The sequence below is a fragment of the Cydia splendana genome, chromosome 12 (genome assembly GCF_910591565.1).
Source record: "Cydia splendana chromosome 12, ilCydSple1.2, whole genome shotgun sequence".
Taxonomy (NCBI): domain Eukaryota; kingdom Metazoa; phylum Arthropoda; class Insecta; order Lepidoptera; family Tortricidae; genus Cydia; species Cydia splendana.
Window position 1 is genome coordinate 20,322,611 of NC_085971.1, and position 23,861 is coordinate 20,346,471.

Here is a 23,861-nt window from a genome sequence, read left to right on the forward strand (position 1 = left end):
AATAGAATGGTATATTAGTAATGTATTTAGATTTTAAGTTAGGATATATATAGATTGTTAAGTAGATTTTAAGATTGACTTGGAATGTACCTACCAATAATGTTTAACATGAATAAAGTTTATTTTAAGTAAATGCTCGTCTATTAAAAGAAAGAAGATAAAATGTCATAACTAGCTCAGTGATCTTACCCTAGGCTAGGCCTGTATCGTAGTGACCGCTCTACAGAATTACTAAATACATAAACTTTTGGGATATCCTCTAAACTAAAGTCTCTTACATTGTATGAGATGAAAAACATATGCTAAATGAAATACGTGAAAAAACAAAGACATACTAACTAATACAATTTTTATGTGTGATATTAGAATCTAAAGATTTTTAATTCGTAGCTCTGTAATCTGTATACATTGTTTGTTTTGTACAATGTAATTATTGCCCAATGTCACATAAATACCAAACCAGGGTCCTAATACCTACCGCTTTTGTTTTTCAAAATGTATTACACGCGTCGGGTTTCCGCGGGATCATCGGTTAAGCTTCGTTATTTAAAAATAAAACACAATTTAAAACAAAATCAGGAACACGTTCCGCCTGGGGGACAGGACAATCGCACCAATGAATTGGACACCGAAAAAAGGTTGGCATTTTCTGTAATTAAAAAGTGACGTAGTGAATTCATAATCTATTTACAAAAGGTCCCGGGTTGGAAACAATTGGTTTTAATTATAAAGTAAAATACAATGTCTCAATATTTTGACAAAAGTTTTGGTTGTTCTGCAAAATTTGTAAAAACTTATAAAATGTGTTGACATTTTTTTAATTGGCTGAGTTGTATTTAAAAACTATGAGATCATTTCTCAAACAATTTTTTTATAATGGTGGTTATTGTTTTGTTGAAATCTTATTTAAATCTAACTTTATATTAACATTTTTAATAGTTATTTGGGTCAAACAGATCACTGTGTTATGTCTTTCCTGTAGACATACACAAGAGTTAAGGGCTATAAAGGTTAATTTTCTTATTTAACCCTTATCCACGTGAAAAGGTCCTTCTTTTATTTAGATAACTATGATAAAATCATTGCTTACATGCCCACAAGCTGTTAACTATTGCCCACAGGAGAGAAAAATGTACTGTTCGCGCGAACACACTAGTTTTCTCTCCTGTGGGCAATAGTTAACAGCTTGTGGGCATGTAAGTAATGATTTTATCATACTTCTTTAAATAAAAGGAGGACCTTTTCACGTGGATAAGGGTTAAATAAGAAAATTAACCTTTATAGCCCTTAACTCTCGTGTATGTCTACAGGAAAGACATAACACAGTGATCTGTTTGACCCATTTATTTATTTATACCTGTCTTTATAATAATCGAAAAGTACCCAGTCTACCTACGAGTACAGCAATCTAGCTACGGAGCTACGCGCTTCGTAGCGGTCGTAGCACGCTACGCGTTCGCTACGGCTCGTTACAAAAGATTTTTGACAGTTATAAAATGACCCTTATTTAAATGAAGGTAAGACCTACACCGTTTAACTGATGGCAGTTTAAGTTTTTTTTTTTATTCCTCCATTGAATGCCACGCTCGCGCCATGACTCGCAATATTTCCAGGTATAATAAACCTTTCTGAATTCGTGGTATTTTACTTTATTACTGTTATTCACGGAAGCTTCTGTTGGGAAATTTAATTAAAACATTGGATGAAGCGTTGCGGAACTGATTAAAAAAAAATTGAAGCATTTTCATAACACCAAATTTAATACGTACTTTATTACACCCGACCGAAACGGTAAATATTTTTATCACATTCCAAAGAAATGTTCTTCATTAGCAGTTTGCTTCAAAACACTGATATATTATTAGCGGATTGTTTTGACTTTTTTTAATTCAATAAAAATGTCGTATGTCGGTGCCATAGAAACTCGTAGACCAGGATTTTTAGAACTGTGTCGTATGAATACTAGTAATTTGATTTCTGCCACTTGTAGTATTAGAGTTCCTAGGCTTCAAGAAACCCGATGTTGCCAGCTGAAAAGTGGTTACCGTTTACCCCCCCCCCCCAGCCTCTTGCATTGCCCCTTACAATACTCATACATTCGCCGTCGAAAAAATCTTACATTTATGTACTGACAACATTGAAAAAAAAAAATATTCGAGTTCAATTCAATGTCGGTAGGTACCTCGATTAAATGTAGTTAGATCAGTCACCCAAAGACCATACTTTCAGATCATGTCTTACATGTACGCCCGCGCCCGCGCCAATACATGTACGGACATGTACATGTACAAGCGAAATGCACGATATTGTCAGTTCAAATGTCGATATTTAAATGTCAGTGTACGTTCAAATTGGCCTGTTAAACTCTGTTTTCCTAGGATAGCGGTGCCGAAATATAGTGGCCGTCTCCATACTAAATATATGGCTGGAGTAGTATTTTGTATGGAGACGGCCGTTATATGACGGCACCGCTATCCCAGGAAACCATAGCTTTACTGCAATCTAGCTGAAATCAATTATCACATTTTTCGTTTATTAAAAAAAAACACCCTACACCAGGTTTAGGATATTGAACCAGAACGCAAGGCATTGGCAGTTCGGGGAAATACGTTGGCCCGCAGGTTTGCTCGATGCTCCAGTAATGTCAAGGTAACCATGGTATAATAATATACTCCGCCTGGTACTCCATTCCCGTCTTTTCTAGGTCACCTAACTGACACAAGCCTACGTCATCATGCGACAGCGCTATATGATAATATGCGATAGCGCTATATATAGCGGCCATGTTATTGTGACGTAGGCCTGTGTCACTCTGGGAATAGAAGACCATGTTTTATTAGACTATGAAGGTAACGCTCTTTAGAGCATATTGCCAATCCTTTTACTCGAGCGGCCTGTGGGTTAACTATACAAAACGAGCCCACAATGCATTAAAAGTGCAGTACAACAATGCATTCAAAATGTTGTTGGGCTTACCTAGTAGATGTAGTGCATCTGGCATGTTTTGCGAAGCTAGAACAGACGGTTTTCCGGCAATCATGCGCAAGAAAATAGCATCTCTGCTAGGTCGAGTTAGAAGCAGTCCCAACAGTATTCTGAATGCTATTGCTGACAAATATGATAGCCCAATTCTCGCCTATTGGATTGGACAAATTAAAGGGGTGGCAACTAGCCCTTATTCATAATTAAATATGTACTTATACCTAATACTAACCTTTACCTTTAAGTTTCATTTATTTGTTTTAATTTTACTGTGTTACTAACAATTATGAACATCAAACATCAACATCAACATTTATTCAGCAAATAGGCCACAAGGGCACTTTTACACGTCATCATTGAATTTACATACAAGCAAAAATAATAACATCAACAATTTTATAAAATAAAACTAACAATTCAATCTAACGTATTACAATTACTAAGAGATGTATATGGTCTCTTAATGTGGAATTACATAAAAAATACAGATACAAAACACAAAAAAAAAAATCTATAATATTTAGAGGTGTAAATGTCTCTAGGTGTCAGAACTATAAGATTATATAGTTTATCAAGTTATCCTTAGAGATGTATAGGGTCTCCAAGAGTCAATATCCTGTATAATTAATACATTCATTAAGAGAAAAGAAACATACGAGAGCAGAATGAGGCGTCTCACTGTAATTAATTAATAAAAATAAAGTTACTAAGTATAATAGCTTGTGTTAGCTTAAACAGACCAGTCTCCACAAACAGCACCCGGTCACGAGTATGACGCGTATCTCAGCCATCGCCTCCCTCAACCTTCATTCGGGAAAGTGGCGACCCGATCAACGACGCCACCGTAAGCAAAGACTTTTAAGCGAGCATGACATGTTCAAGCTACCGGCCTGAAGCCTGTGTTCTTCGAAATAGAGATATTTTATTATTTATTAACCCCTCACCCAACTTTTTCGGCGTCAAAAGTCCAAGTGCGGCAAAGTTGGGGCTTGCGGGCTTGTTGTTAAAGAATTTGCGGGGATCGCGGCCGTGTTGCGGGCTCGGAAACTAACTTAGCGAGTTTTTAACGCGACATTTATGGGTAATCCTATTGCGGACGAGACAATGTTAGCGATGACACTAATAATATTGTCATTTATTTGTTACTTTTTATTCTGTTATGGTATGGGCATTTGGCGTAGAAAAACGAGTATAAATTCAATATAAAAACTACAATTTAGCGTTAGCCGGGTCTAAATTATTTTTGTTGTCTGATTTTTTTGTCCCCAAAAAATGTGACGGAGTGGAGGTTTTTGGGTGAAATTTAGTTTTTAATTTTCTCAAGAGAATTATAATCTACAGCTAGAAAGACATGCAATAGCACTCAATTTATTTATTTTTTTGATAAAAGACAAAAATAAAAGCGTGACAGAGTGGTCAGAAACAAGACAACGAAGATAATGTTGACTCGATGCCCCCTTAAGGGTGTTGTTAGTACCAAGGTCGACTCTGTGATTGCCATTTCAAACCTTATTCTACAGAGAATAAGGTCTACATTGTGTTGTGTGTATTGTGTAACTATGACAGGAAATTATTAGTAAACTCATACATAGTTACAATGACCTTTTATTTATGTAGACGTGTGACGTTCATAGTTGACAAAATTAAAAATTGATCCAACGATTTTGACAGCTTGACAGGTTGGCGTCACCCATACGCCTAACTAAATATAGGTTCCGGAACCTATATTTAATGGCTCACAATCGTGCGCCTGGTACCATATCTACCTCAATTTACTTACATCTATGCATAGTTAGGGGTAATTAACCTGCGAAGTGTCACAAACTTATGTTTGATGTGGTTAAGTGTCATGTTGACAGGAATGTCAAGTGCTCGAGATAAGTTATGCGCAAAGATGTCATGAGGTATTTCCGGTTGAACTTCAAAATGGCCATTTAATTCTTAGGAATAGATTGCGAAAAGCCGGGACAACATACGTGTAATTAACCGCTTGTAGGTACAGTCAACAGCAGAGGTTGCTAAGCGGGCGAGGTGTTCAAAATTACCTTGACACGCTCTTATTCTCTTAACAAAAAAGTCACCTCGCCCGCTAAGTATATACAATTGGCTAAGCTCAGAAGAATTGTTTGATATGATGCCAACGGTTCTTTCTGTTACCGCACCGCTCGCCGTCGGCAGGACTGATTCAGAGGAATATCCTCCCGCGGATGCTACAGTATGGGGTTATTAAAAAAAAGTGCACAGGCTTTTAAAAAGTCCTCAACACGCATGTTACACCCCTTGAGTTGCAGATGTCCATACGCTACAGTGACGGCTTACCATCAGGCAGGCCGTATGTTTGTATGCCAACGACGTGATTAGAAGAAAATACATTTATTTTAACGCCACAACATAGTAGGTACCGTAAAATGGGGTGAGTACGGTCAAAACTAAAATTCAAACCTCGATAACATTTTATTTTTACATATGAAAACTGAATGGTGTATATAATAAGTGTTCCGGACGTTTGAATTTTAGTTTTTATTTTATTTTGGGTAGTTCCATTTCATAACTTTGACGATAAAGAGGAAAACCCACCTCACCCCGTAGTGCCTCGTATTTGGGGTGAGAGGGGTTTTCATACAAAGGTGATTTTGGAAAATTGTTGGATCGTTTTTTTTGTTATTATGCGTATTACTATAGCTCCATTTTAAATTAGAATACATTATTTTTGTAGCAGTAACCTTAAAATCCCTTCTCACCCCCCTCTCAAACCGTCTCTCCCCATTCATAACCCACCTCTCCCCGCGAAACCTACTTACCCCGTTTTACGGTACATGAAAAAAAGTATAATATATTTAATCATACATTAAAATATATGATTACTTTATATGTTATGAAAAATTATCTCACAGGGCCACTTGCACCATTCCACTAACCCGGGGTTAACCAGTTAAACCTGCAGTTACCATGGTTACCAGTACAATTTGACACTAGGTTAACGGTTAAACCGGTTAACCCCGGGTTAGTGGGATGGTGCAAGTGGCGCTTAAGCGCCACTTGAATCCTACTAACCCGGGGTTAACCGGTTAAACCTGGAGTTACCATGGTTACCAGTACAGACACTGGGTTAACGGTTTAACCACTTAACCCCGGGTTAGTGGCATGAAGTAAGTGGTCCTAAGTCTTATTACAACACAACTGACATAATTACATTAATATGGCTAGCCTAGCGATCCCACACTACATGACAACGGGACATGTTGATTACTTGACTCGTTAGCAAGAAATATGGCGGTCGCGAAGTTGCTGTTACTACGTGAGTTTGACTAATTTCACGCTTTGGTAATTACGGCGAAATAGGACAGCATATGGTTGAGTTTATCGGCCCGATTCTAAATTTAGGATACGTCAGTTAATAGATCCAGAAACGATATGGATTACATATGTGTGTCAAATGTCACGTTTCGTCAATACAAAAACACACATCTAATCCATAATCCATATCGTTTCTAGATCTATAAATTGACGTATCTTAAAGTTCGAATCGGGCAGATGGTAGAGTTTAAATATGTCTATGGGCCCGATTCGGATTTTGAAATAGACATCTTTTAGACTTCACCAAGATACGATAACGATATGTTTAAGATCTAACCTGTCAAATTTGACATTTGCGCGATTCTGGAGATACTGTTGAACGATTTCCACAGGATATGACTTTAGAGATCCAATTCACATCTAATAGATATCTTACTCTATCTAAAGTAAAAGTGACATTGGTTGCCCGAATTGCGCTGCAAAAGAGAACTAGTTGATATCTAAACTATAACGTATCTAGAATGGATCTAGTACGTCTCGTCTCTTGTGAATATCTTGAAGTTCGAATACGGCAGCGAGTCTTTTGTAATACAAAATTGTTAACGTATTTTTGAGCCACCCTGTAACATAAATATTATGTAACTTGTTATCGCGAAAACAGTATAATTTATTTAACTGTCATTTCCATACATTCTGCATGTGTTACATTCGGCACTTTGTGACACAAAGAGTATTAAAGAAAATGTTGAAATACTCGTATACTTCAATAGCGGCGCTGTCAATAAAATAAGATATACTCGTAACCGTAACATATATATATACATATATAGGTATAGGTATACAGTCGACTTATAAGTACCTACAATATAATCCTAGATTATTATTTAAGGATTAGGCCGTTCTGCTTGACTACACAGTAACTACGAGTAGATTATAGATGGAAACATAGGTATACTATAATAGGTAGGTACATGTAATATCAAACTACTGACATAAACGACATATTTGTTCTCCAAAAACAGTGCGTACGAATACTAGCCAACACTACATACTCCGACAATTGCAGACCCTACTTTATTAAATACAAAATTTTGACGTTGACATCAATTTACATTTTAGAAATCTGCAAGTTCGTCAGGAAATACCCGGAATTCTTCCCAAAAATTGCCGACCGTCCTCGACGTTTCGAAAGTAGATTTAAGAATAACCTGGCGCCACCCATAAGTTCTGTACTAAAGCTACATAAATCAAGCCCAAACATGATGGCAATAAAAATTTACAATAAAATCAGCGACGACCTTAAATTGCAAACATCAGACACGCTATTCAATAAGCAGTTGAAGGACTTCTTAATCAATAAATGCTATTATAATCTGAATGACTTTTTGGAAGATGAAATGTAATTATTATGTAGTTTTTAGTATACTTATTAGACATGACTCAATTTTGAATTTTAATCATTAGTTTTAAATTAACATTATATACCAATTGACATTTTTGACATAAACTGTAAGCACCTAACATTTTTTTAAGCATGAATATTTAATTTTATTATTTTTAGTGACATATAATTTGATAATTTGCTATTGACGTTAGTAAAAATTATATAATGTTTACAACTATTTATTAATTTAAAATGAAATAAGATATTGTTAATGGTACCTACATACATACAAACTCAATCCTTAGATTTAAGAATATTGCCGTGCCCTACCAGGGCCCATGTGAAACATCTTTGTATTACCTATGTAACACCTGTGTACTTACCATGGATGCAATAAATATATGATATGATATGATATGAATAAACAAAGCACTTAGATTTGATATTACATGTACCTATTATAGTATACCTATGATTAGGCATCTAAATGTTCTAATCTAATATCTAAGTTCGTCTTAAAAGGCCACGGCGGTCACGGTCATTTCAATTTAGGTAAATTCACAAGGTTTGTTTGATTGCGAGTGGTAAACATCAAATTTTTGTAAAATTAGCGAGATACTATAGCCGAGTTCACAAACATCTTAATAAAGTGCAACATTCCACAAATATATTACGAAGACACTGACAATATATTCGTGTAAAGTCATTTTATTTCATAATACAGATGCATACAAACTTACGGCCGTATTCGAACAATGAGATACGTCAAATACTAGATATTGAAACGATATGGATTGGATATGTCAGTGTCAAACAAGTGTCAAAAGTGACGGTTTTGTTTAGTAGTACCACTGTATATATATTGTATTAAATAACTAACTTATAAAACTTATTTTGGACAACAATGGTATAACAATTTCTTAGACGTATTTTAATTTTATTTAATTTTATTTTATTTAGTATTCGTTTTTAGTTTTAATTTAGTTTTATTTTATAGATAAGATAGTTTATTTTATTTTTAATGTTTGTATCTACCTTATAAATAAATATATTACTTATAATATAAAACTTAAGAACTAACTCTAAAAATAAATAAAACTAATAAATAACTACAAACTGTGGTATTACTAAAAGAAATTAATAACTAGCTTAAATCTAAAATAGGCCCTTGAGGCATTGTACCAAGGATGCTGGCGGCATTTTCTCGCTGTATCGCAATGCTGATACGTTGTGCGAGGTATATAGCCGCCAGCTCTACGATCACCAGTGGCGTCTGCTATTCTTTTCGATAATTCCTTAAATAGCGTAGACGCGTTCGGACCCCACGGGCCAAGGGTCTCGACGCCAAAAGGTACGAAAACGTATTCGGGGCTGAGACCCCTATATTCGGTCTTTTCGCTTCGTATATATTTTTGGAACGATGTTTGTAAACGATCTTAGTGAACTCGGCTGTACCCAAAATAAACCATAAACATAAACTGTACCTTTACATTTTCAGCTGAAACTGGCGCAGATTAACTCAATGAACAAGCTCAGCACGCTTTGATAAGCTCAATAAGCTCAATTACCTCAAAGCGAGAGGCTTAAAGCGGTTAGCGTTGTCGCTAGTTTACAATTTATTGCCGATTTGCAGGCTGTATGAGATAAATGGGGGAAGTTTGAGAATCTCAGTATGCGCATGCAAAATGTACTTATATAATATAGTATACGGCATGGCAGTGTGTCAAATGTACCCTCACGTTCCGCGATAAATTGGTTGTTCAATACTTACGCTATAGAATTTCCAATTTAGCAAGAACCCTAAATGGTATAACAATCCCGTGTTGTGTCTGTACAATAATAAAATATTGAAATATATTTTTTATACTACGTCGGTGACAATCAAGCATGATAGTAAGCACTCTCCGTAGCCTATATACGCCTGCAACTCCAGAGGAGTTACAAGCGCGTTGCCGGTCATTGTATTTGAGTTCATACCTATGTATATTATCTTCAAACCAAACGTACGTTGCAATGCAAACCGCTCCCTTTGACCACGCAACCGAAATAATCGCTTATGGCGAACACTAACAGCGACATTTAACTGAATTATGGTGGATCTTATTCTCTTTGCAATAAGGTTCAGGACTCGTCAGTATACACTGCCAAGTCCTAAGTTAAGGCCTTTTAAATTAACGGCACAGTGCACTTACTTCCTCGTTCTTGATATAATGAAGTGCATTTTCTAGTTTCCGCTGAAGATGGCCCCGTGATTACCGCTTAATGGACTTTGAGTTCATGGCCTTTGTTTTATTTTCTAGATAGTAGATAGTAATGTGAAAGGCTAAAGTGGTTAAAAACCGATAGAAAAGATTAAGGGGAGATTAAATGTACGCAGTTTTACCGTTATTTTATAAAGTTTGCATGCAACATTTGAACTGAAGTGCAAAATTAAATTAAAAAAGCATATACAGTGTGTAAAACCAATAACTTACGACTTAAGAAGTAGATTGAGATACATTTAGCTTAGAAATACAATGAAAATATTAACCATACAAAATACAGAAACACTCAAGTTACATTTTATTTTAATAAGTATGATAAAATCATTGCCCACAAGCTGTTAACTATTGTCCACAGGAGACAAAACTTGTGTGTGTGTTCATGTGGATAAGGGTTATATAATATAATATATAATTCAGCCTATATACGTCCCACTGCTGGGCACAGGCCTCCTCCCAGTGCGGATGGGGGACTTTACATACACCTTTGAATTTCTTCGCAGATGTATGCAGGTTTCCTCATGATGTTTTCCTTCACCGAAAAGCTAGTGGTAAATATATCAAATGATATTTCGTACATAAGTTCCGAAAAACTTATTGGTACGAGTCAGGATTTGAACCCGCGACCTCCGGATTGAAAGTCGGACGTCATATCCATTCGGCCACCAAAGCTTTTTTCTTTTTTGGATAAGGATTAAATAAGAAAATTAACCTTTATAGCCCTTTAGCGTAATAAATGTGTACTGGATAGATGTGAACACAGTTTTGTGTTTGATCCATCTACTCGTAGTTGATAAAGGAATACCCGTCAGTATCTTGGGTTATCAAATGGGAAATGCTCAAAAGCCCTCCTCCTCGAGAGTGGCTTTGTCTTCGGAGAGCTACTTGTGACGAGTAGGGAGGCCTATCACTTTTTATACAGCTACTGATGTTTCACTTCGCTTTGAATGCAAGTTTAAGAAAAAAATTAAATTAAATGACACGGAAGTAAAATCCTTTTCACCACACCAGCTCGGAAAGGCTTACTTTGCACTTCAAAAACTGATAGCAAAGTTGCATTTTATCCACATGTGAGGCAAAGTAATCAAATGCAAATTTTGAGTTGTTTTCTTATGTTTGCTGGTAGAATTGACTTTTAAATGATGATTTTGGATGATAAATATTTAATAACATTCACTTGGATTTGATTTGGTTTGATTTTGTTTGATATTTTACGTTTAATATTTGCTTTGGGTTGGTGTGGTGAAAAATTTTGTGTTTCACTCGGGGGCAAATTTTGTTTAACCCTCGTGCTTTGAAACCCTCGCAACGCTCAAGATACCATTTTCGAACCACTCGCTACGCTCGTGGTTCAATTTTGGAATCTTTCGCTTGCTCGGGTATCAATATTAGCACGAGCGGTTAAACAACAACTTTGCCCCCTTGTAAAACAAATAACTATTTTACGCCACTGCTCGGAAGTGTGACAATTTATTTATTTAAAAATTTAATTCAGGCAACAATGCCCATATTATATAAATATATGTATAATAAGATACATATAAATTTCATAAACTTAAAAACTAAACACTATTTTGGCGACAGAACGGCGTGGCTCCGTGAATCGTCTGCTCTTGTGTCGGATTCGGCAGTTTGCCCCGGAACCTCCGAAACACGACATCCTTCGACAATATATATTTAGTCTAAATCTTCTATAACTCAAACAAGGCTTTTAGTAATAATACGTCTGTCATGCTTACCCGGAACACTAAATAATATTATAGGGATAAGTTCGCCTTTGTACTTCCATTCATCTTCCTCGCGTTATCCCGCCATTTTGCTGGGAGCCTGGGGTCCGCTTGGTAATTAATCCTAAGAATTGACGTAGGCACTAGTTTTTACGAAAGCGACTGCCATCTGACCTTCCAACCCAGAGGGTAAACTAGGCCTTATTCGGATTAGTCCAGTTTCCTCACGATGTTTTCCTTCACCAAAAAGTGACTTGTAAATATGAAATGATATTTCGTACATAAGTTCCGAAAAACTCATTGGTACGAGCCGGGGTTTGAACCCGCGACCTCCGGATTGAAAGTCGCACGCTCTTACCGCTAGACCACCAGTACTCTAAGCCTTTTGTACTTCCATTACTGTAATTTATTTTTGTAAACCTGTGTTGTGTACAATAAAGTGATTACTTCTACTACTACGAAGTTAATGAAGACGTAAATACCTTCTTCAAATACAACAAAATAGAACTTACGAAAAAAATTGATATTAGCATCTACATTCCTCGCCTGTTAATCTTTACAAAGAAAATGTTTCCTTGTTTTTACCAATTTACATCAAAATCATTAAGCCGTGTATATACACACGCACTACTCACACTACTAAATATTACACGCACACCTCACACGCAAATAAATGGCATCGTAGTTTTCCAACTGTAAATAATTTTGTAATCATTTTGTAGTATTAGGATATATAGCCTGGCAAAAGGATCAGTCTGAAAATCAACGCTGGGCATCACCAGCTGACCTAGCTTATGTTGAGACTGGTATCCTTTCACCAAACACTAAAAATGTACCATACTTTAGTTTTAAGTTACCATACTGTTCTGTTCCTTCCACTACTGAACTGTTTTTGTGTTCTGGTAATAAACTTTTTTTTTTTACGATGTACTAAATATTAATATTCAAAAGCTATAAAAAACCAACTTACGCTATAAAATAGTTTATAGGGAATAAATACCGACTATCAAGCTCATTTGTTTTTTAATTACTGTAAGAGCCCTGAAGGACGACAGATAACAACTTGTAGTTGAATTACAGCTCGTAGATAATGGAGAGAAGCTCTCTTATTAATTTGTTAATTAAGGTTGTATTTATAGACGTGTAGTTTTTATAACGCAATTAAAAGTATGTTATTTTACTTAAGAAAGGCAAGCGTTTAGTTAATTACTTTACACCACACCAGCTCGGAAAGGCTTACTTTGCACTTCAAAAACTGATAGCAAAAAGTTGCATTTTATTCACATGTAAGGCAAAGTAATCAAATGCAAATTTTGAGTTGTTTTCTTATGTTTGCTGGTAGAATTGACTTTTAAATGATGATTTTGGATGATTTGGATTTGGATATTTAATAACATTCATTTGGATTTGATTTGGTTTGATTTTGTTTGATATTTTACATTTAATATTTGCTTCGGGTTGGTGTGGTGAAAATTTTTGTGTTTCACTCGGGGGCAAATTTCGTTTACCCTCGAGCTTTGAAACCCTCGCAACGCTCAAGATTCAATTTTTCGAACCAATCGCTACGCTCGAGGTTCAATTTTGGAATCTTTCGCTTGCTCGGGTATAATATGACGTTAAACTTCCGTGCACTTTTAAGTGTATTCTACCAAATGAGGGCGCATTTAATATTAGTGCGGCCTAGTTTGGTCTACTGGTGCTAAGACAGGGTATCAGTTTAGGGTGGCAGCGGATGAACATCTAGTATGTCAACGGTGGCGCCCACGAGCCGAGTTAGCAGGCTTACTGTCTACTCACCAACACGCACTGGAGCGTGGTGAGTTAAACGTCCAAACCCCTCCAATATGAAACGAAAACCCAAATACCGGCCCCAAGTGCCTGGCAGCTCCAGCGACAGTGCTGTTGATGACGGTGGGCAGCATCACGGTGGAGATCGGGGTGCTAAGAATCCCCAGGCGGCGATTTCTCTGAACCGTCATACGATAAAGGCAAACGTTAAAAGGTACACTGATGAAAAACTAAATATCCTCACGTATAATGTACGAACTTTAAGAACAGAAGAAAGGCTAATAGAGTTAGAACACGCACTAGGCAACATCTCGTGGGACATTGTCGGTCTGGCTGAAGTGCGGAGAGAAGATGAAGATGTAATCGAGCGTGAGGATAACATATTCTACCACTACGGGGAAGCAGCCGGTCTTCACGCAGTAGGCTTTATGGTTGCTAAACGTTGGAAAGATAATATACAAGAGTTCATTGCCTACTCCGAGCGGATTGCTGTGCTTAAGTTCCGTATCACTGAAAAGGTAGCTCTTACCATTATCCAAGTATATGCCCCCACATCCACGCACCCAGACGAAGAAGTAGAGGAGTTTTACGATTTGTTGAACCGGGCCTGCGACCAGCACCGCAGTACTTGGAATATAGTACTGGGTGACTTCAACGCGAAAGTCGGAATAAAAGAGGAATTGGATAACGACAACATAATGGGGCCATACGGGCTAGGAAGCCGAAACGAACGTGGTTCCAGGCTTATCCAATTTGCTTTTGGTCAAAGCCTTAGTCTCTACAGAGACACAACTCTCTCTATTACAAAAAACCACACCGCAGGTGGACCTGGATTTCACCTAATGGTGAAACCAAGAATGAAATAGATTATGTCCTAACTTCTAGTTCGAGTAAACAAATTGTTAATAATGTTTCAGTAATTAATAAAATACAATTCAGTTCAGACCATAGACCAGTTCGAGTTCAAGTAAGAATAAATTTCAAAATCCAGCGTCATAGAAACATAAAAAGTAAAATCAAAAGGCTAGATAAAACTACTCTGCTAGTTAATAAAGAACTGTTTAATTTAGAATTACATAACGCTTTCAGTGCTTTGGAACAGGTTACTGTAAGCAACGACGTAGAATACGAATATTTGAAATTACAAAACTGTATTACAACAGCAAGCAGAAAAATTGAAAAGCAGAGACATAAAGAAAAGAAGCTAACAAACCATAGTTTAGACCTGTTAAAAGAAAGAGAAGCACATAGAACCAATATTACCAGAGCACAATATAGATCAATAGATAGACAAGTAAAGCGGAGTATTAGAAAAGACATAAGAAATTACAACAATAGATTGATACAAATAGCTTTAGAAAAGAACCGCTCTCTTATAATAGCCAAGCAAGGCACTTACTGTTTGATGTACATCAAACAGTAAAACCTTGATAACATGTTTACGTGACGATAGAGGGATAAAACAAGGAAGTCAGGATCAGATAACAAATATTTGCACAAAATTTTACAGACAGTTGTACTCCGACCTGAACCCCGTACCTGCATGCCCACCCGCAGCCAGCTACTCCTGTCCGGAATCTATCCCACCGGGCACGAAGTTCATCTCGCTTTAGCGAAGGTGAAGTACAGTAAAAGCCCCGGCGAGGATGGTATTACGGCGGAAGCACTTAAAATAGGGGAACCAACACTTTTACCTCATATCACCAATTTCTTTAATTGTATTTTAAAATCCGGTAAATTCCCAAAAACTTTTTGTCATTCCAACATCATCCTACTGCACAAAAAAGGTGATATGAATCTGATATCAATAACTACAGACCCATTAGCCTCATCTCACACCTTTATAAACCCTTTATCAAAATAATAGACCCTCGCATTGCTGGAAAATTAGATAGTCACCAACCCCCCGAACAGGCCGGGTTTCGGCCTGGTCTTTCTACCACGGACCACTTGCAAACAATATACCAAATCATCGAAAAGTACATAGAAGATCCCCCTTTATTTAGCCTTTGTAGATTTCTCCAAAGCTTTTGATAGCATAAGTCATTCATCTATATTTACCGCACTGCAAGAACAAGATATAGAATCTACATACATACAGCTCATCCACAATATCTATGCCTCAAGTACTGCCTGCATAAAACTACAGTCTCCCGGACCATCATTTAATATAAAGAAAGGCGTCAAGCAACCCCGCTATCGCCCAAGCTGTTCACTAGTACCCTTGAGCAAATATTCAGGAAGCTGGCGGCTGGATGGGAGAGCAAAGGTATCGACGTCGGTGGACGGCGATTAACAAATCTCCGTTTCGCTGACGACATAGTTTTGTTTTCCTCTTCAGCTACGGAGCTCGGTGCCATGCTACAAGACTTAAGCAGGGCAAGCCTTGAGGTAGGATTAATGATGAACATGTCAAAGACCAAGCTCATGACTAACAGCAAAAAAATAACAGTGGTAGTGGATGGAGAAGAAATGTCATATGTCCATGAATACATTTACCTGGGCCAAATAGTCTCTTTAGTACGTTGCTTCTGGAAAAATATATATGGAAAACTTGGCATAATTAATAGAAGACTTTTTTCAATTGGGTTATGTACGTTATGGACCGAAGTTATTTTTCATCAACCCTCCCCAACCCTCCCCCCTCTGCGTCACCCCCCCACACCCCCGCAAAGGGCCCGAAACGCGGTTTTTCTAAATTTTTAAGAAAACCGTTCAAGATATAGAAAAAGTGTGTAGGAACGAAGTGATCCTTAGTAAATTTGCTATTTATCTCTTATACACACTATAGTGCTATCACTTATAGTTTTTGTGAAATCTGTCACCATGTATGCAATTTTTTTAGAATTTACGTTTTTTTTCTTTTGTAAGATAACTTTTCTCAAAATATACTTACGATATCGCCAAATTTTGTTTAATTTAAATAAATAGTTAATATTTTCTTTAAAATGGTGTATTATTTATTATTAAACTCCTTCATTTGACGATGCTATGCCATTTTGAACATACATCGTCTTCAAACATTTTTAAGTTCACCGAAGATCGTTACTATTAACCACTTGACTGTGAAACAGATCGCACGGTCGCGTTTTTATAGCTTGCCTCACATAGAAGGTAGCCTATAGAAGTGGTGTACGCGTGCCTCCGTGAGGGACAATATACGCAATGCGACAATATTAAAAACACGTTTTAACATTCCTGACAATATACCAAAAATAATAATCTACGTATTTCGGTCGGGTTATTGAAATGAAATGAAATGATTTTTTTTATTTGTTGCCCACCATAACCCATACTAAATTTATGGTGGGGAACAAACAAAAAGTAAGACTGTGACAAGGACAAGCAATAGTACCGCTTTCTTGCTACTCCTACTGAAAGTTCTATCTCGTTCGGTCATTTGGCCCCTCCCACGTTTCCTCTCTATTATTGTACCTCTATGTTGCCTCACCATGCCTGTCACGCTCTAACAAGTATGTAAGTGCGAAAGGGACGCGCATAGTGATAGGCGATAAAAATGGAACCGTGCTGCGCCCGCTGACCGAATTGTATACAACACAAACGAGGGTGAACCCACGAGTTTTGACCACCACACACATGAAAAGTTCATCATCTTCTTCGCGTTGTTCCCGGCATTTTGCCACAGCTCATGGAAACCTGGGGTCCGCTGGCAACTAATCCCATGATTTGACGTAGACACTAGTTTTTACGAAAGCGACTGCCATCTGACCTTCCAACCCAGAGGGGAAACTAGGCCTTACTGGGATTAGTCCGGTTTCCTCACGATGTTTTCCTTCACCGAAAAGCGACAACTAACGCGAGGAAGAAGACGTGTGTGGTGATCAAAAATCGTGGGTTCACCCTCGGTTGTGCTGTAGGTACCTATAAATTTCGGTCAGGATCTGTTTCATATACAGACAAGTGGTTAATAACGATATTAGCTGACATTGAAAATATTTGAAGGCGATGTATTTTAAAATTGGCATAGGATCGTCAAATGAAGTAGTTTAATAATAAATAATACATACATACATATAATCACACCTATTTCCCGGAGGAGTAGGCAGAGACCACGGTTTTCTACTTGCTACGATCCTGACATACCTCTTTCGCTTCCTTCATTTTCATTACTCATACATGCTCGCCAGTTTAGGGTGCTCTTGACCAGTATGGTTACCATCAGTTTGTCACTGACATAAATGCCGTCGAGAACGTAATTTACTTTCTATACATCTCGCTCGCACTCGCATATTCGTGCAAACGGGATGTATAGAAAGTAAATTACGTTCTCGACGGCGTTTATGTCAGTGACAAACTGATGGTAACCGTACTGGCCTTTCTTCAGGATTTCCCCGATCTGATCAGAGAAAATCCGCCGAGGTCGACCCCTTCCAACTCCCACTTCCACTTCTCCCTTATACACTCTTTTTGTTAGCCTTCTTTCACTCATTCTTTCCACATGTCCAAATCATCTCAAAATACCTTTCTCAATTTTAGTCACTACATCAACATTCAGTCCACACTTTTCCCTTATCACACTGTTCCTAATTCTATCTTGCAATCTCACACCACACACACTTCTCAGCGCTCTCATTTCCACTGCATTCACTTGGCTCTGATGCCTCTTCTGCCATACCCAACTTTCGCTACCATACATAAGTGTAGGCACTAACACCCCTCTATGAACAGCCAACCGTGCTTTTTGCGACACCTTCTGGCTGCTCATAAAAGCGTTAAGTGCCCCATTCACACGTTTTCCAGCATTCACTCTCCTTTCAATGTCTTTATCATGCTTACCGTCCCTAGTGAACAAGGTTCCCAGATACACAAACTCTTTCAATAAATAATACCCATTTTGAATAACATATTAACTATTTACTTAAATAAAAAAAAACCGGTCAAGTGCGAGTCGAACTCGCGTTCCAAGGGTTCCGTACATAAGTCCGACTGACGCTTGACTGCACATTTCTAATAGGTTTTCCTATTATCTATAGGTAAAGTACTATTTTGTGTATTTTTTTTAAATTTTAGGCCCAGTAGTTTCAGAGATAAGGGGGGGGGGGGGGGGGGGAATGGTCGGACAGACAGACAGACACACGAGAGATCTTATAAGGGTTCCGGTTTTTCCTCTTGAGGTACGGAACCCTAAAAGCGTGAAAGATATCGTAAGTGTTATTTGAGAAAAGTCATTAGAAGAAAAAAAACACTGAAAATGCTAAAAATAGCATCTTCCGTGACGTATTGCGCAAAAACTATAAGTGATAGCAATATAGTGTGTATAAGAGATAAATAGAAAATTTAATAAGGATCACTTCGTTCCTACTCCCTTTTTCTGTATCTAGAACGGTTTTCTTAAAAATTGAGAAAAACTAGGTTTTGGACCCTTTGCGGGGGTGTGGGGGAGTGACGCAGAGGGGGGAGGGGAGGGGAGGGTTGATGAAAAATAACCTCGGTTGACAACGTACATATCCCAATTAAAAAAAGTCTTCTATTAATTATGCCGTAATTTTAGCTAATTTCACTGAACTATCTTTCCAGGCACGACAGGACAAGGAGGTCGCAAGACGAACCGGAAGTGACTGGAAGAGCTATTGGTCCATGAAGGAGCAAATGAAGGGAGATTTCCCTATATCTTTAAAAAGAAGGCTCATGGACATGTGCATTCTTCCCATCCTGACCTACGGAGCTCAGACTTGGTCTTTGACAAAAGCTCAGAAATCCAACCTTAAGCTTTGTCAGCGCGCTATGGAGCGTAGTATTCTCGGCGTGAAGTTGACCGATCGCATCAAAAACACTGTACTACGCTCTAAAACTCAAATAGCCGACGTAGCTGAAATAGCCGCCATGCTGAAGTGGGACTGGGCGGGACACGTTTGCCGTATGCCGGATGACTTGTGGGCTAAAACAACAACCAATTGGGTCCCACATCAAACCCGAGGTCGCGGCAAACCTCGAAGGCGTTGGCGAGATGACCTCGACGCCTTTGACAGGAACTGGTGGGAGACGGGTCAAAATCGGGATACGTGGAAAGGGAGGAGGGAGGCCTTTGCTCAGCAGTGGGACACTCTAGGCTCATATAAATAAATAAAAAAAAAATCATTAGGAAGCTAGATTATATTTTCTAGGGAAACTCTAACCAAATCCTTAATAGGTTTAAGTTTAACCCTTAAACAGGCCTGACGCATTTTTTACTTTTGATTACTGATTCGGGTAGGTAATAGCTTAAAAAGAAAAGTAATTTCTGGATTTTTTTTATTACCCCTAATTCAATAAAAAAAACCCGGTGGTTTTTATATGCCCACTGCTCGTGACCAATGGTGCTACATGGTCCTTATATGGCCACTGCCTTGTTAGCCATACAGAGTAGTTTTAAGGGCAAGTCATGTGCACATCACATTTACACTTGCCTCACAAATTGCACTAACTGCCAGCACTTTCTTGGCTCGCATGGATGTCGTGGCTCGTAAGATTGACCGTTGAATAAATATTTAATTTAAAAACCAAAGGAATATATATTACTTGTGTACTATGAGGGTTCATTCATAGTAATGAATCTTACCCTTAAATGTCATGTAAACTCCCTGCAGGGCAGAGGCCATTTATAAACCACTCGAACGTGCCCCAGACGGGCAGAGGTTTCATACGAACCACAAACTTTTAGATCGAATATTTTATAAGAAAACAATAACTATATGGTAAGTTATGACTTACTACACAGTCATACATTATCTAATACTCTAACATAAAAATACAAAACAAAATACTTACAGTACTTTTTTTGGGCGTAGCGAACTTATACAGCGGGAGAAACGTACAAAAACTGCCATTTGTTGTCGATTTGAACTTGACAACTAAATTTTCAAATAAATTTGTTATGACACCTGTAATTTTTTTACGTTCCGATATCACCCACTTAATAGACTTTACGGCAATGACATTTTGCGGTCGTTGTATTTACTCAGCTCGCCAAAAAAAAATCATTTGCTATGTGGTACTAATAGATACACAACCTGTTTAAGGGTTAAGTTGAAAAAAAATCACGAAAATACGTCTAATTTTAATTTATTTCCAGTATTAATTTTATTTTTAGTATTAATTTTATTAAAGTACCATAGCAGTATTAATTTAGTATAAAATAGTCATATAGCAGAGGTATCTGACGAGCACAATAAAAAAAGAGTATATTTTCAGATGAACCAGAATCAGAATGTTTTTTATTTGTGAAAACATAGGTACAGTTATTGTGTTAAATTATGTACAGGTTTCTCTATAACACTTTAAACTGTCGCGTTTTGTACACATATTTAATTACACAAACAGGTCTACTGCGATATAATTTCATTGATTTTACCTTAAATTCCGACGTTTTAGCTGAGTTGCACCAGCTGTGGTCACGGAAAGACTGACGTCCCAGCAAATGTCAACGGACGTCGGAATTTAAGGTAAAAACAATGAAATAGACCCGTGAAATATACATTATTGGGATCACATGCAGCATGCATCTTAAATATAGGGTAGCAATTTATAAACAGCATAAATTACTCCAAGTTAAAAGATGAAGTGATATAAAAGGTAGAAACCCCGCAAGTAGCAAATTTCGCGCGGCGCGCCATTTCCTTTGTTTCATTCTATTTTCGTCTTTTAAAAAATGAGGCATAATAATATAGCCAAGTAAAATAGCAAAACACGAAAGAACACACAAATGAAATAAAAAGTATTTGTAGTCGCCGCCGAGTCTAGACATCTTTGCAAAACTCTAATGGTTTCATTAACCCGAATATTGCAATAAAACTTAATTAATAGTAGTTTGTCTTCTAGCATTTGGAATGAAATAATTTGATTACATTTTAATTTCATCAACTTTTCTAAAGTTTGGTTTGCATCAGTCTCATTGTTCAAGAATAAATACTTGTAACAAATTTTTAATGTACACCTCCGTATAAGTAAAATAAATTTTTACCTACAAATAAAGAGTTTGATTATTTTTTTAAGTTTCAAAATGACACGTAACGCAAACGCCTCACGCTATCGAATAAAATTTAAACTAATAGGGATACTGTAACATATACAACGCTAACCCAATCGTATCACAAAATCCTTATTAACTCACATTTATAGACGGGTCTAACGCGATTTATTCAATTACCTTTATTTACCGACTTTTCAATACAAATGATGTATATGAGTTAATATGTGTTCAAAACGCGAAAGTTTTAAATATTATATCACAAAATCCTTACTTCACTTCGCCGAAAAGCCTTAACTCTTCATTTATCCCTAGTTTATTTTATTTTATTTTATTTTTTTATTTTATTACTGCCTAATATACATAGGTTAATAGACTTATCTACTATATGCAAATTACAAGCTTCCACATTTATTCAGTCAAACTAATTCAAATCAGCTAAAGCACTAGAAAAACAGCATAAATAACTCATAGATCTGGATCAAATGAAAAACAAAAGATCTCATACATTATTAATGTTGTTTGTATTCAATCGGCGAATTGATTTGACTTTAGCGAGAATAGGAGTTTTTTTATGTGGACTCGCATTGTGTAAGCTTTATTTAGGTTTTGTTGTTAGTTTTATTCAAGTATTATGTTTGGTTTTATACGGTTACTCAGAGGTGAATTACCAAAGAACTTTTTGAATACAATCATACTTTTATAACTTAACGAAAATTGCCATTTTATTTTTGTGTGTCTATTTTCGCTAGCACAAGTAAATGTTATGTATTAGGTCATTACCTATGAAATTGGCGTTTTGTTCGGAGAATTTCAACGAAACACGAATTTCCATACAATTAATTTTGCGGATATTTTTTTGATGGCTAATTCAAACCAAACAAAATTTTTCCAGTAATTTTTGACACCTTTAAGGTATGTTTTCAATATCTCCATTTCTTGAAAATTGGTACCATTAGAAAAATATAAGTAATTTTAATACTCGAACCGACAGCACATGAAAAGACCTATTTTCAAGGCTTAATTCTGAACACTTAACAATAAAAAATAACAATTAATTGTATGTAAAATCGTTGTTTATTGAGTGCACTGTAGTTTTATTGTAATTGTGTATGTACTTTTGTAAAAAAAAAAAAACTAGGATCAGACTTATATCTATGAACAAAAACGCCAATTTCATAGCTAAGGACCCAATATTATAGTAACTCCCCAAGCCGACTGGCCATCGTGGGGAGTCAGACCAAAACCCTCCACCACTACATAATCAAAATAATCAAAGTAAACGCAAGCAAAAACAAGTAATATTAGAAAAGAACCCTCCAGATACCCGATCGGCCAACATCACAAAAATTTTAACCAGAGCAAAAATGTACTTCACCACCCTTAATGCTAGAACACAGATCGGAGAGAGTGGAGAAGGTTGGAAGAGGCCTTTGCCGAAGGGCAAGCAGACAAAGAATACAAAAGATGGGAGATAATAGAGGGATAATGTGCAACTGTTCTTTGATCTGTAAATAAAGGCTATTTTATTTATTTATTCATTATGTATTATAGTATGTACTCGTAGTCTCCGTCTAAGTTAACTTTGCATCGATTTGAATATAACAAAGTGAGGGAGTGTCAATAAAAACTTCATATATAATTGACATGGCCACACTATGTCATCGCTATTGCCATGGAGGGTTACCTTGGTCTGTCTCTATTTATACATAACACTCAAATTGATAACTATTCTTAATTTACCGTGGTAAGGTAAAACGAGGGTTACTTGTCGTGCAACTAACTGCCGTATTCGAACTTCAAGATATTCACAAGAGACGACACGTACTAGATACATTCTAGATACGTTATAGTTTAGATATCAACTAGTTCTCTTTTGCAGTGCAATTCGGGCAACCAATGTCACTTTTACGTTAGATAGAGTAAGATATCTATTAGATGTGAATTGGATCTCTAAGTCATATCCTGTGGAAATCGTTCAAGTGTATCTCCAGAATCGCGCAAATGTCAAATTTGACAGGTTAGATCTTAAACATATCGTTATCGTATCTTGGTGATGTCTAAAAGATGTCTAATAGATGTCTATTTCAAAATCCGAATCGGACCCCAAGTCATTCAGAGTAATTCTTGCTAGCTACATCGTAAGATCATAAATGTAAATTGTAATTTTCAACGGCCTAGGTATCACTAATATTAGCAGTTTATTACCCTAACCCATGCCTAAATCATCTATGAAACAAGAAGCCGTCAAGATAAACAGCCAAGTTTGCGGAATATGCAAATCGGAATCATAATTACTACGACCGTATAAGGGTTAGCAATTCGATAACTGACGGATTTCCAGTTTATATAAACGGTTCATTAAAATAATGTTTTTCTTCACCTTATTGTGAGATTACTAGTTTTAACTATTTTGGTGTATATCCATACTAATATTATAAAGGCGAAAGTGAGTC

General features: G+C 36.9%; 1 protein-coding gene across 4 annotated transcripts in view; it reads right to left on the reverse strand.

Annotated features, from left to right (window-relative positions):
• LOC134795644 (uncharacterized) overlaps nt 1–23,861 on the reverse strand; it is a 439,378-nt gene that overhangs the window by 127,583 nt on the left and 287,934 nt on the right. The window lies entirely within an intron of this gene.